The following is a 12,330-nucleotide window of genomic DNA, read 5'->3' as shown; positions in this document are numbered from 1 at the left end:
GGAAAGAGTCATGCTTGAGCTTAAGCCCTGTCTCCTTAACTGCTTCAGCTATTCTGAATGGCAATGTGACTTTCCATCTCTGTTGTTCACCCCTTAATTTAAAAGTGCTTGCCAAAAAGTGGATATCCCATGCAAGATAGAAATGGCTGTAACCAATGAAGGGGCTGCATAGCTCAGTGACTGAGTACATGTTTTGCATTCAGAGGGCATCGAGTTGAATTCCTGGCATTTCCAGTTAGGAGAACCTAAAGCAGCAGGACTGGCAAAACCCTGTTCCTTTTACATAGTGGATGCTGGTATATTAGGAAGAATGGGACACTTTCCCACAAAACTCAGTCTGCCCTCATCTCACACCCAACTACCTGTTGTTTTACTAACCAGCCCAGGAAGCTATGCTGACTGTCAGCTCCATCCTCTACACTCAGTGTTGCACATATATAACACAGCAGGACAGGGCAAAACTAGAATTAGTTGTCTCTGTCTGTCCTTGAGTCCATCTACCATTGGTCTCCCTGCTTTCTGCATCCCAAAGGACACCAGCCACTACTGCTTACTGAACTGCTGGACAGAGGAAGCAGACAAAACTTGACTAGATGGATTGAGGATCTGACCGTCAAAAGCTGTATCCTATGCTGCTCATTAGTTAAAACAGAGATGAGGAATGTATTTGTCATCTACAACTCACTCCACATCATTGGCCATATTGACTGGCACTGTTGGGAGTTGGTCCATTGACTTCTGGAGGGCCACAGAGTTTTCCATTAATGACTTTAAAAATAATATGATTAAACAAGCAATACAGCTGTATAGGAAGGCTTACACCCCCATTGCATCTCTTGAAAAAGCATTCCAGGACAGGAGACTCTCTGAAGTGTTCTTGAATGCCATATTGGGGCAGAATTTTTAAAAATTTACTTAACTTGAATCAGATTGTTGGGCCTGTGCAACCAGAGCTTGTCTTGATTGGCAGAAGGTGACTCTCAGACAGAGGAAGCTTGCAAGAGATTGGATCCATAGCTTGCTGTCTCCAGAGCATGTGAAATATGACTGAGCTATGGGCCAACCCCTTGCTCCCTTATTTGTTTAAATATTTATAAGCCACAGTTTTGTGAAAGAAAATGTGGAAAGACATTACACACCATGCTAAATTGCAACAAAAACAATAAAAATATCAATTAAAACATCTATGAATACTAGCTGGTCAAAAAAAAAAATCACATTACAAAGGTCTGTCTGGAAAACGCAGTTTTTAGGAGATGTCTAAAAGAAGGCAAGGATGATTTATGCCTAAGCTCCCTGGGAAGGTGTTCCAGCAAAGTGGAGCCTGCCACATGAAACACTTATTCCCTAACGAAGATCAAGCAACCCTCGGGGGCATAAGGAACCACAATAAGTGCCACAGCAGAGGATCTCAATGACTAAGATGAAACATAAAGAATCAGATAGTCCTTAAGGCAATTTGTTCTGTAGTTTGTGAATTAACACAAAAAGCTTGAAACGGGTCCACTAGCAGAGAAAGTCTTAATGTGCAATTGGAAGTGTTTGTGATTTCAAATAGAGCTTTCAAGACCTTGCCCAATTTGTTTCAACATCATCTTAATGTATGACATTATATCATTTAAAAATGTACAGCAACTGCTCCCCAAAAAACAAGACTCCTACCACTGATTGTTTACAAACCTAATATGCCAAATTCACTTCAGTTTGCATTTGGAAAACTGAGGTTGAGAGACTATGTGTCAAGAAAACCTATATAATGAATCCCTGGCAAAAGTTCTACTTGAATCCATGTTTCCCAGATTGTAATCTAATCTAATCTAAGCCTACAAGCAGTACATGAGTGCAAGCAGGACATGATCTGCTATTGCATTTGGGGGAATACAAACTCACAGGAATGTGGTAAGGAGAAGTGAGGAGCCCAGTTCAGGATGCACAGTACCATCAGCATCTGACAAAACCATCAACCATTCCAGGCCTGAGAGGTACTGGGGCAATTCCTCTCCCACCTTCCTTGGGACTACCTCGAGGGAAGGCAGAAATGGTGGAGCCCAGGTCAGGGAACATACATACCACTGGGTTTCATTTGTCCTGAGAGCACACCATCCCTTTAAACTCTATATAATGTATTTAAAAATTGGGTGCCTTGGGGGAAAAGATGGCATATAAATCCAATAAATGATAAATAAATATGAAGAACTTGAAAGCACTCTACAAATGCAAAGTATTTTATATACAGTACAGTGGTACCTCAGGTTACATATGCTTCAGGTTACATGCGCTTCAGGCTACAGACTCTGCTAACTCAGAAATAGTGCTTCAGGTTAAGAACTTTGCTTCAGGATGAGAACAGAAATTGTGCAGCGATGGCGCAACGGCAGCAGGAGGCCCCATTACTTAAAGTGGTGCTTCAGGTTAAGAACAGTTTTAGGTTAAGAACAGACCTCCGGAACGAATTAAGTACTTAACCCGAGGTACCACTGTATAGCAATGTTTCAGCTATGCATTGGAGGAATTTGTCAGACTATACGCTTGGCAGAGTTTGAGTCCTAACAAATATCGGGGCAGTTGAAGTCCCCCATGATTATTAATTCTTTCCTTTATCACAATCGGCTTTTGAAACTCTTCCACATTTCCAAAGTTTGTCACACATTGTTGGGGAGATGGGCATCAAGTAAAAAACCACAAATCGGAATCCGCCTTGGACTCACAATATTATTTGCGCCTGATAGTTGCAGTTGTTAGGATGCTAGTCCATCCTCACTTAAGCCTTGTTAGCACTTACTCACCCGCAAGGTCTGGAGCAAGCATCAGCTCCCCAAAGGCTATGCAAAAAGTTACACTGAATCTGTATACTAGAACATGACACCAGCTTTCCCAGATATTACCTGCTCAAGTTGGCATATCAACCTGCTCTTAATTACCTGAGGCAAAATCATGTTGCTGTTTAATGTTAACTAAAGTTTAGAACTATCACATGAAATGGTTGAAATGCTAAGACCATTGATGAAAGGCAATTATGAGGGGCTAGGGAAAAGGGATTGAGTCTGCCAGGGAAGAAAAGGATTAATCTCTCATCTCCATCTGTCAGACTTAACTGACCATAAATCCATAAGGCTTATTTCTCCAACATCTGCTACTGGTTGTTTGAACAGTCCTTTCTAGTACTTTTTTTTGTCATTATGGTTTATGATGTTGCTCATCAGAGTGGCATTATTTCTCTGTGGATTTTGCACATGTAAGGGAGAGTGAAGGCTTGCAGTTCTGTTCTCAAAAACTGAGGCCTTGGGCACTTATTACAACCAGGGAGAGGATGCTGGTGTAAGGATACGAGGCAATGAATCACCATCCTGCCCATATTCTTAAAGCCTTTTAAAGTTGAGGAACATATGTGAGTTTATGCATAATTTTATGATACAATCATGTGAGAAGCATCATTAGATTTGTGATGTTTTGCTGAATTATAATTTCAACAGTGCTGTGCTTAAAAATGGGGTCCCTGGCCAGATTTAAGGGGAGGCTGTCAATGTGGCTATCCTGAGGTGCAGGGCTTGAGGACTGTGCCAGGACTGATGTATATATAACATTGGTTATATGTTGAATCCCAGCCCAGGACAGGATGTGCACACATGCACAAACGTGTGTGTGCATGCTCATACACACACCACAGATCCCTGTACAAAACCTTTTTGCACTGGCAGTTGAATCCTACTTCAGGACTGGTAATAAGACAGCACCCTCCACGCAACCTGAATGTAGCAGGCAAATTCAGGGGGCCCAGAGCAGGCCACATGTTCCATAAAGCTCTGTCTTTCAGCACTGTGCTGTCACTACCATCCCATAATTTCCTGACTGAGGTATTTGTCAATCTAATGGTAGGGCCAGTCCTTCCAACAAGGAATTGAAGTGGAAACAGACTTGCCCCAGTCTTTAGGCACTGATAAATTGTAACCATAATCCAACACATGGAAATCAATGTACTTCAGCATGACCAGCTGTTAGATGGATAGCTGTCATTCTGTGAAAAGGCCACTATGTGTTGGACTAGGACCTGGGAGACCAAGGTTCAAAATCCCATTCAATGGGTGACCTTGGACCAGTCCCTGACTCTCAGCCTTACCTAGCTGAATTTTACACTGTATTTTATTCAATGTATGTTCTGAGGAAGTGAAGTACCATGGTTTGGAAAAGACAAATAAGCCCAGGATGCATGAAGGAATCGGTTGATCATCTTGCTACATTATAAGTAGGGAGGCTCTGATTTATGGTGTCTGGGAAATAAAGCCATTTCATTTGCCTCTTTCTTTCACCTTTTGAGCTTTTGGTTTTCTTACTGTCATTTTAATTCACTTATCAGAGAGAGAGAGAAAGAGAGCAAGGGAGGGGGGGAATAAATTCAAACAAGTTGCGTAGACTGAAAGCTCGGGCAAAAGAATTTGTGGAGAAACAAGATATAGCAGAGATATGGAACAGGGAAGAAAATTACATTTGTCAAACACTTCTGTAGAAGAAAGAGTATCAAGCTATAGTAATTTATATATAAGATCATGACGCACCACATCTCAGAAACAAATGGGCATGGAATACAAATTTAGGGATGGGGAAGCAATTTGGTACAGTTCATATTCAAATAAGAGCCTGCCTGCCTAATTCACACTTCCCAAAACACTGTGTGAACCAAAACAGAGCTATCCTCCTAAATTCACCTTTCTACAAATTTGACTATACAGCACTCCAACCAAATACCCATACCTATAAAATGCATATATTAGGGGAAAGTGTGCATTAAATGCATTTGCATAGCTGATACCACAGTAGTTATTGTGGTACGGTTGTACTGCTCACCTGATTTCTGTTTACCTTAGTCATGGCAACGTATCAGGAAGAATAGAGGGAGGGGAGGGGCAGTGGTGAGGTCCACACACTTGTACCTTGCTGGGAGAGTCAATCTAATGAGGAGGGTGGCACATTTGTACCACGTCCCTCACCTCCCCCTCTCTATCCTGAGAAGTGGCAGTTACTCATAGCACCTGGGGTGATGCCCCCACCACACTATTCATTCCTCTTCCAGAAATGTCTGAGAGGTGTTAGATTCCAGGGGTTCCAGGGGCTTACTCAGTTTCCTTGGAATGAGGGACAGCAGAGACTGTAGTGCCTTTATGATATCAGATTTACACATACATACAACCTGAGCCTACGGTGGAGGGGCTCACACCAGAAGGTCTTGCTTCCTTGGGGTTTGAAAAGAAATCATGCATGTCTCTCTTTCTCAGGCTTCTACCTGCTTCTAGCCAGCTCTTTCTCAGTATTCTGGCCTTTGTCTTTCTCACTACCAACCAGGTGATGGAGGGCCCCCCACCAATTTGCCCTTTGGCATAGGGCAGCTTCACATCAGAGGGCAGCAAATGGGAAAGAATGGGGTGGGGGACCTGAAACTAAAATTCAGAGATTTCCACCCTGCATCAGGGTTGGTCCAAAGAATTGATTTAGTTCAGAATAAGATTGCTAATGGTGATTATAAACCCCTCCTCTTTCTAATTCTTACATCCATGGTGGGGAGTCAGCAGCAGGTAGTGGTGATGGAGTCTTCATTCTTATGCCCTAGACACTTCTGTATATTATCACTGGTAAGGAATGGCAGAGAAGAGGAGGAAAGAACAGGTCACTCCCCCACAAGACTAAAAATAGTCAAAAGGAAAGCAACAGAGGAAGAAGGAACAGTGTAAACATATTCAGTTATTTCAGCTATGTGGATTTAGAATTAAATACAGGTAGGGAGCCTTTGCTCACCAGTGCCCTCCAGAGGCTTCTGGATTTGGGTTCCCATCAATCCCAACGATAGGCCATGGTGGCTGGAATGGATGGGATTTGTGACTCAAAACCTCTGAAGGTTGGTCAGGGAAGGTTGCAGTATGGCTGTGGGGATGAGTGAGCAGTTCAAAAGGCATTACTCTAAACTGCCCTGTGATACACATATGAAAGCTGGTATATATAAATTTAACAAATAAAATCATGGAAAGGGTGAATTTTCAGGAGGGGTTGGAAGGAAGGAGGGAAGGAGGGAAGGAGATGGTCTCCTGAAGTATCCTGAGAGGCACAAGATGCAGCAAGTCTGGTTGAAGGCTTTGATGCTTCTGAGTACCAGTTGCTGGAAACCTCAAGAAGGGAGAGTGCTTTTGTGCTCCCGTTCTCCTTGTAGATTTCCACAGGCATCTGGCTGGCCACTTCTGTGAATGATACTGGATTAGATGGGCCATTGGCTTGATTTATTTATTTATGTTTGTTTGTATTTATTTATGTTTGTTTGTTTGTTTGTTTTCTGAAGAAGCATGGAATGCTGGTGACTATGGAATATGTATATAAAAAATAAAATATTGTCCAGTAGCACCTTATAGACCAATTTATAGACAAACATATCTACATGCTACCATCCCAAACATACCAAACAATCAATTGTATATACAGCCAGGCTCTACATTACAGCTGCATCTGCTTCAAGGTCTGCTCTGCTAGAACCACTATGGATTAAACTGAGCCCTTCTGTGATTCCCTATACTTAAACATCCATAGCATGGCCTAATTAGCAAAACTTACCTGGCCACAAGATTTGCTTGCTCTTCTTTTAGGTTGGCTGTCAGATGGAATAACGGTAGGTGTGCAATTAAACAGGAAGGGGGGAGTTGCTCTTTTGTGCCTACTGAGGTACAAAATAAAAAGTGACAAATGACTTTATTAGTACATGACAGGAAAACATACTCTTAACTCTATGGGTTAATCACAACTCAGTTGACTGACAGCTTGTACAATGGAACCATCATTTATAGACCCTTATCACCAAATATCCCAACACTTCTGTGGATAAATGCAGGTGTCTGGACATGAAACTCAAGCAGGTTGTGTCCATTCAGTTGAGACATTCATTTATACATAATTTATAGAATAGGATTGTTCTGAATGAAGGTACATTAAACAATAGTGCATTCCCAGGAAAGGACAGCTAGCCTGAGTTGTCTGAAATCATGCAGGGCTTTGTAAGAGTGTGCCAAATCATTTTGAAAGGTGTATGCTAGAGTTTCTCTGCTATCTCACATAAAGCAAGCCTTTGAGGCAGACATGGAAGTTTCTATGTAAGAGGTGTGGGATTTCTCAAAAGAATTTTGCACATTTTTACCCAGAGACAGGAATGTTGCAAAGTCCTTAACTTGGGGCTCAGGCCAATGACGTAAGAGTGCATATGCTGCACACAACTGCTTCCATGTGTAGAAATGTGTGAGGGGCCTGCACAGGCCAGGTGAAGATGTGTGTGCACTGGTGCCAGCAGGAGAAATGCCTCCTCACCAATGCATGTTTGGCCAGCATGAAAAGGGTTCTTTTATGTGCTGATGTATATATATAGTGGTCCTCTATGCAAGAAGATGGCCTTGATTGTTCTAGGTCCCTCTTTGAATGGTTGCACACACTTTGGTACATGCATACAACTCTTTCACATACTGGAAAAACCATGGATAGTGACTGTGTGGACCTTTCAACCATATGTGTACATGGGGATAAATAGAACTTATATATTTTGTTTGTTTTAATATTAAGAAATTGTTGTTATCATCATCACCACCACCATTTAGGCAAGGGATTAATAAACCAATTTTGAATGAACTGATATAGTGACTGATGAAACAATAAGGAATTTTTGAGGCACCTTCAGGACTAAAAGATATTGGTATTGTCAATATCTAATCTTTGTGGACTAGCAGAGTCAATTTCATCACATCCATGTTGAGGCTATGAAACCATTTTGAAAAATTCACAAAAAGAAGTTCGAAAGACTATCCCTTGATAGTAGACTTCAGGTGAACATTTAAGTAACACTGCCAGTCATGCCCACTGAAACTTAGCACTACCCTGCAGAAGATATAAACAAGGAGAAAATGCAGTCTGCTCAACTAGGAGAACTACTGTACCTCCCCTAGTTTCCTCCTGGCAGCTGCCAGTGCCTGTAAAATCAGACAAAGATCCTTTAAGTCATCAAAACTAGCAACTATGAGGCGAACAATAGTATAGCCCTTGCCAGCATATATAAAGCCTCAGATGGCCCCAGGTTTTGGCTGAGATCATTCACAGTTCAGCTAGCAGGGCCTTTAGGGATCTGACCATGGTCCTGAACTCCTTAAAAAGCTTTGTCTTGACTTTGCCTCACTTGATTTTGCCAAGACTTTGCCTCACCCAACTTGACCTGCTTGGAAGTAGCTCTGCTTATTCCTCTCGCTTCATCTTCTAGCCCCAAGTCTCAGAAGAAGAGGTTACTCCCCATTTTGCAATGAAGTTTTTTTTATCACGTGGTGGACTTTTTGATGCAAGTAGGATTTCATCATACTTGAGGGTCTGCCGAATAGTTACCTTTCGAGTATTTTAACTAGAGTGAGGTATGTGAATAAAACAGAAGATAAAAAGGATTCAGATTGGCCTGACTTTTGAAAAACAAACTAAAGAAACAAGCTAACTTTATCAAAATGATTTCTATCAGTGTGCTGGCAAGTGCAGGGTGGGAGTGAAATATTTCCTTTGTAGGCAACATGCCTGAGGACACGTCCAGGTCCTTGTATGCACTAAATCCATCTTTTATAAGCAGAAATTCACTGTACAGCCATAAATATTTAAGTAGTCAAAAAGGTCAGACCCTGTTTCCAACAGTGGCTGCCTCCTGAGCATGGACTGAAAATGTATATTTTCTTTTTAATTAGAACTGTCAACTAATGAAAAATTAATCATATACAATTGTTTCATCATGAGTTATTCATTTAAATGTAAAACATAGACTTGCATGTCACCACAGCACCAATACAAGCACCTTTTTAAGGCATTTGAAAGAAATACATAATCATTCCCAAATCTGCAAGAATGGGCTATTGGCATGAATTTAACTGGTAAAGCTGGCAATCGGGCTTCCTTGCCTCTAGGGGGATCGTAGGAAAGGCACTGTTCTGGAAAAGTTAGTTATAATAGTAAACAAGTGCCAATGGGGGGGAAATGGGTAAACTCCCAGGCACTGAACCAGAGACAGCTAATTAAATCATAGCCCAGTGTCTTTGAAGTCAAGATTACAAGCCAGTCGTAACTATTTCACTAAGTCCTACTTTTTTCCATGAGACGGAAGCTGAAATTCTATACTCACTTACCTAGAAGTAAACCTAACTGAACTCAAAAGGGCAGACTTCTAAGTAGGCACTCATAGGATTGCACTGTGAAGTAGAAGTAACTTCAGTAGCAATCTAATCGACCTTTCAACCCAGTTAACGTTGGGTATCCACCACTATGGCATTTCTGACTGCTGGCCATCTGACTTCTGCTTAAAAACTTCCAATAAAGGAAAGTACAACTTACAAGGCATTCTGTTCCACTGTCAAAGTGCTCACCATCATGATTTTGTTTTTAATACTTCTTAATTTCAATTTTTTTCCTGGTAATTTGAACCCATTGCTTTGTGTCCTGCGTTGTGGAGCAACATAAAACAAATCTGCTCAGTCATAAATGCAGACATTCAAATATTAGATGATGACTTAATCATCTCTTCTCCAGGTGAAAAAATCACAACTCCTTCACTCTTTCTTCAGAGATCTCGATCTGCAGAGCCTTCGCTGTTTTTGTCACCGTTTCCAGAAATGTTGCAGTTTGTTCACACCCCTCTTAATCTGTGGTGCCCAAAACTGGACACAGTACTCCATGGAACTCAGGGTTGGTTAATATATGTATGAATGCTTACTGCAACATCAGCTAAACATCATAGATACAAGTTGTCCAGTAGCGCCTTAGAGACCAACTAAGTATGTTCTGGGAATAAGCTTTTGTGTGCATGCACACTTTTTCAGATACACTAAAACAGAATTCACCAGACCTTTATATATAGTGGGAGGGTGGGGTGGGTTTTTTCTCAGGTGGGTAGTAAGAGATGGGTGATTGACTCAATGGGTATGGTAAACCTGTTGACGACTGTTAATTACTGCAATTAGTCCTACAGGAAAAAGCATGGGATAGTATTTATATATTTTGACTGTGTCAGACCAACACAGCTACCTACCTGAATAATAGATACAGTGGTACTTCTGGTTATGAACTTAATTCGTTCCGGAGGTTTGTTCTTAACCTGAAACCATTCTTAACCTGAGGTATCACTTTACCTAATGGGGCCTCCTGCTGCCGCCACATGATTTCTGTTCTCATCTTGAGGTAAAGTTCTTAACCCAAGGTACTACTTCCAGTTTAGCAGAGTCTGGAACCCGAAGTGTTTGTAACCCGAGGTACCACTGTACAACTTCCATATAATCTCAGACTAATTGAAACAATGGGACTAAAGTATGATTAATATACTTTGCAATTCTAACTCCATTTACCAAGGAGTACACTCCATTGCATTCAATAGGACTTCTTTTGAGTAGGCATAGTTAGCATTGTTCTGCAGGTCTGGATCCAACTCATCCCCCCCCCCCAGTGGAGACTTTTCACAAATTTGATCTGAAGCTATTGAGGGAATGCATGTTTGACAGAGCCCAACATCTCATAAATGCATCAAACATACATCTGGTCCCCCAATTAGGAATGGAACAGTTAAGTTCTCTGTCTTTTACATGATGCTTTTATTAGCTTAACTAAATCTATACTCCATAATTTCTGGTATTGTATATAAGTCCTGAGAGACCTAATGAATACATACATTTAATTTTCTGTTATCTGTTATGGCACTTGATAACTTCCTATCAAATGACTGCATAATCAGTTGGTTGTCCCACCTAAATCTAAATTTGTCAATCTGCATTTCTCTCATTTCTCCAATCTTAAATTCTGTGCTCCACATTTTCACACCAGTTTACATCCTTTTAAAAAGAAATCTTTAGAAATTCATCAACATTTTGGTATAGATTTATTCTAAAATACACATGTATTTTCTTACAATGCACACATTTTGGTAAGCCCATTTTCATTAATATAATAATGTATCTTTGTATGTTAGTTTAGCTAAAATATGCATTTTTTGTACACATTGCTTGACCAGGGAATGGCACTGCAAAATTCAGATAAGTGTTAATTATTATTATTATTATTAAATGTGTTGTTTTTAATTTTTAATAAAACAAGTAAACATAACACGGGCACTGCATGAACAACAGTTCATAAACATACAAGCACAACACTGTATTAAAGCAACCTGTCTTATAAGACACGTCCAACACTCTCTCAATATCAATCAGAATGAGGTGAGTTCTGGGATTAATGTTACTAATGTTACACACACACACACACACACATACACACACTGCCGTGCACGCCAAAGCAAAAGTTATTGAGGCACTTACAGTTGATTTGATCTTCAAGCATGAGCTCTAGATCCTGCACTGTCATTTTGAGAATCTCCATTTCAGACTGTCTCCAGATCCATTAGCTTTCTTAGTTACATCCAGCATTTTAGCTGAAGGGGTTTCTAATCTAGTTTTAAGATGCTGAAAGGCCTCTGTCCAGGTTGCTTTAGGAGCATGCCTAACCTATGAAATATATTCACTGGCTCATCTGACATGTAAGTCATTTTCAAGCCCTGCCTTGCCCTTGAGCCACCTCACACCATTTTGGCCAGGCCTTCCTTGTCTGAAGTGTCAGTGGTTTGCTTTTCTATTACGTTGTCTGAGTGAAGTTTCTGCAACTTTGCATGCAGGGTTCTCGTGCTCTTCTGCACCCCCTTTCCAATCCTGTGGGTTCTTTTTAATCGAGGTCTGTTCTGTTTGATCATTCACAGAAGACTTTGAATTCCTGTGGTTATTGGAACAACTAGGCAGCCATTAGGCTTGCATGCTAACCCTTCACCCCAGTAAGTGTGAATTACGAAGGGTAGCTGTGTTTGGGTTTGCATATTGTTTCAGAAACATACTTTTCCTTTAAATGTGAACTGAATTTCTTCCTCATTCATTGTGAATTAGTTTAATCCCTCGTGTTGATCTTTGAGTTTAGCTTATTTGAAAATAAGCTGCATCATTACATGGGACATTCTTTGCTGCAAACCAAGTTCTTATTAATGCAGTGTGAGGACCTTGTGGTGATCTCATAATAAAATCACGACTATTTTTCCATCACTTTATATTTAAGATACCACGCTTCATTTTTTCTATAAATGTTTATGTGTCATAGAAATATGCATGGAACTCCGTGTCCTCTTTTTTTAAAGGCATCATTATTAATCCGCATTGATCAGACCACCCTGCTATGCCTATTTATCAAACTTTAAAAGATCGAAGCTTTCACTGTCCATAAAATCTGGCTTATTTTCCCTCATTATTTCCTGATATTCATCCT

At 40.7% G+C, this 12,330-nt stretch overlaps 1 long non-coding RNA gene across 2 annotated transcripts in view; it reads right to left on the bottom strand.

Moving 5' to 3' along the window:
* The window catches only part of LOC309362194, a 70,486-nt gene extending 59,001 nt beyond the window's left edge, over positions 1-11,485 (bottom strand). The window contains exons 1-2 of one of the 2 annotated variants that reach the window (XR_014164863.1): positions 11,343-11,485; positions 6,592-6,694 (exon numbers count right to left, since the gene is read on the bottom strand). This is a non-coding gene — a long non-coding RNA (uncharacterized lncRNA). The remainder of the gene's footprint in view (positions 1-6,591; positions 6,695-11,342) is intronic. The other variant, XR_014164862.1, reaches the window with a different exon arrangement.
* Positions 11,486-12,330: the final 845 nt, after the last annotated feature.

The sequence above is a fragment of the Podarcis melisellensis genome, assembly GCF_964234715.1.
Source record: "Podarcis melisellensis genome assembly, chromosome: Z".
Taxonomy (NCBI): domain Eukaryota; kingdom Metazoa; phylum Chordata; class Lepidosauria; order Squamata; family Lacertidae; genus Podarcis; species Podarcis melisellensis.
Note: the sequence above shows the minus strand (reverse complement) of the source record. Positions and strands in the feature narration are given on the sequence as shown.